The 5,836-nt window shown below is 35.4% G+C and overlaps 1 long non-coding RNA gene across 1 annotated transcript; it reads right to left on the bottom strand.

Moving 5' to 3' along the window:
* Nucleotides 1-1,462: 1,462 nt before the first annotated feature.
* Nucleotides 1,463-4,798, bottom strand: LOC118767047. The gene is made up of 2 exons (XR_005002935.1): nt 4,163-4,798; nt 1,463-3,740 (listed from the first exon to the last, which is right to left on the bottom strand). It is a non-coding gene; the product is annotated as an uncharacterized LOC118767047 (long non-coding RNA).
* Nucleotides 4,799-5,836: the final 1,038 nt, after the last annotated feature.

The following is a 5,836-nucleotide window of genomic DNA, read 5'->3' as shown; positions in this document are numbered from 1 at the left end:
AACCTTATTTGAATCCAGTGCTGTCATGTTTTAATGAGAGTCATCTACAGTTATCTCCCCTGTCACATCGTTAACAACTAGGTGGCGCTCGTTAGATATAAAAAGATGCGCACAGCCAAGTAACATTCACTTTTCTTCTCCCACGCGGCCTGCAGCTAACTACGTTGTTCTCCATCTCTGTTCCTGCTACGGGACAACCCCTGCGTTGATTTGAATTTTGTTAAATCCTCTATACCAGTCATGGAAGGCGGCAAGACAAAAACCTCTTCTTATTCAACTTCCATTCTGTTCTGTTGAATGTTAATATACAAGCTGTGTGAAAATGCTCTCATCATAGATTGGAATAAATACTCCATGTACATCATCATCATCATCCTTTAACATCCGCTTTCCATGCTAGCATGGGTTGGACGATTTGACTGAGGACTGGCGAACCAGATGGCTGCACCAGGCTCCAGTCTGATCAGGCAGTGTTTTCTACAGCTTGATGCCCTTCCTAACGCCAACCACTTTGAGAGTGTAGTGGGTGCTTTTACGTGCCACCTGCACAAGGGCCACACTCGAAATGGTGTTTTTTACGTGCCACCTACACGTAAAATAATAATAATAATAATAATAATAATAAATGCCCTGATGCAGTACCAGACAGTGGCTCTCATGGCTTCTGATCTTAACTGATTGGAAGTGTTGTCATGTACATTGTTTTGTCTTGGTATAAAAGATGGGCTACAGCAAATATTCTGCTCGATACCACAGATTTGCTTGTCAGTTGTTTGACTTTAACCAGTTGAGCATGTCCCTTAGTGGCTGACGATATGTGCATCTCTGATCACGAGCAGAAATAGTGGGGGAGCATCATAGCCATGTGTTGAGAGGGATTCTTTGGGGTTTGAATAATTCACCTCTGGAAACATAGGTGGTTCTTTCAACATCCCTAAACAACCCTTATTCAGGGACCTTTTGAGCAGGATGGGCTACTCAACCTGAAGAAAATTCTAACTGGGCCCCACCTGCAAGGTCATGTGCTGTTTACCTTGATATGAGATCACCATGTCGCGCACATATGGTTGTGATGCATGTGCCTGGTGTACCCTTATCAGACGGGTAGTCATGATGGGTATATTGGGCTTCATATATTTTACCCCAGTGTCACTTTGATGACATGCACTGCTCTCTCACTCAATAATAATAATAATACGAGTTGTTGTTGTTCCTCACTGGATTAATTCCTACAGCTATCGAAGAATGATCAAACATATTAAATTAGTGGATTAAAAGCTTGCTAAAATTGCTATAGCAATGGTCTGAATACTTATTGATCAGACCTCATAGAAACAGATGTAGAGATAGATAGAGAAGTCTCTGTAGAGGTAACCACAGACAATAGCAACTTTAGAAAAAGAGCTGCAGATGCCCATACTTATATTCTGCTCCTGACAGTAAATGAGGACTGAAGACTTGAAACACTGAAATAAATATTTTATTACTGAAGATATTTACAAATGTCTACCATTGATAATTTATGTTAAGCAGAGATACCAAACAGTAAATTTAGATATATTTCAACAATAACCTGAAGACAATCACAGCAGACAACAGGAGGCAGTTTCTGGAACTAATTCAACAGTTCTGCTACAACAAAGAAACCATTTTAACAGCGTTTGTCATTATTTTGTGACTTATTCAGGAAGAGAGAGGAGGGCAGGAGAAATTATCCATATGTGTAATGTTTGTTAAATATTTTCAGGAGTTTAAGAATATTTCCTCTAAGAATGTTGTATGTACATTTTTGTTTGTGGGGGAAAATGTGTATACAGTTTTGAATAAAAGCCATTTTTTTACCATTTATTAAACAGCTGCCATGAATTTAAAATAAGTTTGAGGAATTTTTAGTTCTCACAAGATGGGGAACATCATCCCTCCAGCACTTCAGAAACTTTATTTCATGTATGTGTATGTATTTTTGTGTATATGTGTATAAATATGTGCATGTGTGTTTGTATATATATATGTGTGTGTGTGTGTGTGTGTATTATGTATATAAACTCAGGGTGGAGGGACACCGGTTTTACTTTTAAAGAATAGTTTTATGATAACATATTTAGCCAGAGAAGTAAATACCAAACATTTCTTCAGGTACAAGATAACACTTTTGTCTGTGTGTGTGTGTGTATTCTTCGTAAAATATACTTGTCAAATGTTCATAAAAATTATAATAAATATGGATTTATGGCATAAGTCTATAGTGAAACAATTTGTGTATGTATGTATATATTTATATTTAATATCATCTAGGTAAAAACCTTTTGGCATACTTTCCAAAGCTCCTCTAAGGGTATCAGCTACCATGTGTTATCATAAAGCAGGAATTTTCCTTTTACTGGATATACATGTGGAAATCCATTAATATCCACAGAATTTATACAAAAGAATTTCATTACAAGAAGACAGAATGAATAGGCTTTAATTCAAATCACTACAATTGTTCCTGTGCATTAGTATCAGCTGGTAATTGCTGAGCATTTCATATGTCATATGCAATAGTCTGTACAATATGTGAAACATTCAGTAATCACCAATTCACAGAAACAATTGTAGTAATTTGGACTAAAGCCTGTTCGTTCCATCTTCGTATTGAAATTCTTTTACACGTATTTGTGTATGCAACTGATGTGCATATATATACATGTATGTACATATTGTATATAATATATATATATATATATATGTCTGTGTACATAAATATAAAATATTAATACACTTATGTATATGTATTTATTAACTTTTTGCAAGGTAAATATTTGCATTAACTTGCTCACCTTTGTCAGTTTGAAGAAAGCAAGTTGCAACTTTGAAGTTACTGTCAACCTTTGCCTTGTAAAATTGAAATAAATAGTTACTCTACTAAAAAGAATAATCTTTCGATTTAATGTTAAATTGTTTTGATATGTAACTTGACATAAAAAGAAACATTAATAAATAAATTTATGTGTGTGTGTATGTATCCTGTGTATTTTATATATATATGTATATATATATATGCATACATATGTATTTATTTGTAGATGTGTTTGTGTGTGTGTATGTTGTATATATGTATGCGTTTGTATGTATTTATGTATATGTGAACACACAAACAGAAGTTTTATCGTGTAAGTTTGGTTAAAAGTAGAAGTTTGTAAATTTCTCGAGATTTATTCAGAAATGTCATTGGACGGGTGAAGCAGATATTAGAAGATTGTTCTAGAAATATTTCCCACAACTAATAATAATAATACTTAAAGGTAGACAGTCTATGGATGTTTTGCTGCATGGCCTATACGTGTATGTGTTGGTGTGTGGTCTACGCATGTTCTGATGCGTTGTTGTCGAGTGGTCTATGCTGTGGCAGTGTTTTGGAGTTTATTATAATTTATTATGCTATTTATGATATGTCATAGAAAATTAAATTACAAATTAAAAACAGCTCTAGTAATGTAAACATTGCCACTGTTGGAAACATCGTGTAATGTTACATCTGTAATTAATTCATAGTTAAACAACATTATTGTTGTTGATAACGTATATTTATTGCCTGTACAGGGTGTATGTATTTATATTAAGGTTTATATGCCAAATTTGCAAATGATACCAAGTGTTAAAGAATACCTGAATGTCACAGACCAGGTAAGACAATTCGCCTTGGAATCACTGAGAATGGTAGATATTGATATTTCACCATTATTGTGGCTTATCAGTACCTCTTTCTTTACTACCCACAAGAGGATAAGCACAGAGGGGACAAACAAGGACAGACAAACGGATTAAGTCGATTATATCGACCCCAGTGCGTAACTGGTACTTATTTAATCGACCCCAAAAGGATGACAGGCAAAGTCGACCTCGGCGGAATTTGAACTCAGAACGTAGCGACAGATGAAATACCTATTTCTTTACTACCCACAAGGGGCTAAACACAGAAGGGACAAATGGATTAAGTCGATTATATCAACCCCAGTGCGTAACTGGTACTTATTTAATCGACCCCCAAAGGATGAAAGGCAAAGTCGACCTCGGTGGAATTTGAACTCAGAACATAACGGCAGACGAAATACCGCTAAGCATTTCGCCCGGCGTGCTAACGTTTCTGCCAGCTCGCCGCCTTATGGTGGCTTATCAGTACCATGTACCCAGATCATCTTGAAATAAATTTAATTGCTGGTCTGTGACTTATATGCAAATGGAGTGAAGTCTATGTGCTGAGGCATAGCACAAGTGAAAGAAAGTTAAATTATGAATTAAATACAATTTTGTCTATGTTGTGCTGTGTGTTAATATAATTCCGATTGATTCTATAAATTAGTGTATATGATTGTTGGCACATGTTCGTTATAGCTGAGATACAGCGTGTATAAGTGGGTTTAAAATGGTATGTGTTGATGTGTATAACATGGCGTATATTGTAGGTACATCACGACATATGCTGGTGTGTATAACATGATTTACTACTTTATATATCATTACCTGGTGAGTATATTATGATATATATCGCTGTGCATATATCATGGCGTGTGTTAGTGTGTATATATCTTGCCATGTCATAGGTGTATATATAATGATATGTTGGTGTCTACAGTCTATTAAGGTAAACTATTATTGTATGATACAATATATCATGGGGTATATTACAAAATATTATAAGATATTGGTGTATAATACTATGTTATGATATGTTACAGTATATGTTAGTTGGTGTATATATATATTTGAATGTATATGTGCATGTGTGTGTGTATATATAAATATATATCATGGTATGTGTTGCATTGTATACAATATTATGTTATGATATGCTACAGTATATGTTAGTGGGTGTATATATATATTTGAATGTATATGTGCATGTGTGTGTGTATATATAAATATATATCATGGTATGTGTTGCATTGTATACAATATTATGTTGTGATATGCTGGTGTGTATATATGATGCATTTGTGTCTGTTTATCTTTACAAGCTTTAGTCTGTATATATTTTTATCATGAAATAATTTAATAAACTATCTTTTCTTCTATTATGCTAGGTGTTGTTGCCTGACATCTTCAGGTGATGTTGTCTGATACCATGTCTTTAAATATAATGCAGTCTGTCTCTGACTGACTCCATTCAAAGATAACATCTACTGTCTGAGTGGAATCAAGACATTAACCATTGTGACCGTCACAAAGTGGAGCTATTGCTATTCATGGCAAAATGACACATGCAACCCATGTGATTCCTGGTCGTAGTTATTTTACACTACATGTTTCACTAAGGACGCTAAGAGGAAAGCATCAACATCTGAACTTCCCATTTATCTCTACTCCCCCAAAAAACAGGGACCCTCAACCTGCTACTATCAATGGTTTGGAGAAAATGAAATTTGGTAAGCTAACTTGTGACCGACACATGCAGCATAGATAAAACTAGTTGCCCCAGGGTAACACACATGCTATCATGTCCAGCAGCTGGGAATTCTTATAGTACGACTGTTAGGGATCCAGTGATCCACCAAGAAGCTACACATGTATATACTCCCTCTCTCTCTTTTACTCTTTTACTTGTTTCAGTCATTTGACTGTGGCCATGCTGGAGCACCGCCTTTAATCGAGCAACTCGACCCTGGGACTTATTCTTTTTGTAAGCCCAGTACTTATTCTATCAGTCTCTTTTTGCTGAACCGCTAAGTAACGGGGACATAAACACACCAGCATCGGTTGTCAAGCAATGCTAGGGGGACAAACACAGACACACAAACCACACACGCATCTATATCATATATATTATATATATACATATATACGAAGGGCTCTTTCA

This window comes from Octopus sinensis, linkage group LG18 (genome assembly GCF_006345805.1).
Source record: "Octopus sinensis linkage group LG18, ASM634580v1, whole genome shotgun sequence".
In the NCBI taxonomy this organism is placed as follows: Eukaryota; Metazoa; Mollusca; class Cephalopoda; order Octopoda; family Octopodidae; genus Octopus; species Octopus sinensis.
The sequence above is the reverse complement of the archived record's forward strand: the minus strand, read 5'-3'. Positions and strand labels throughout refer to the sequence as shown.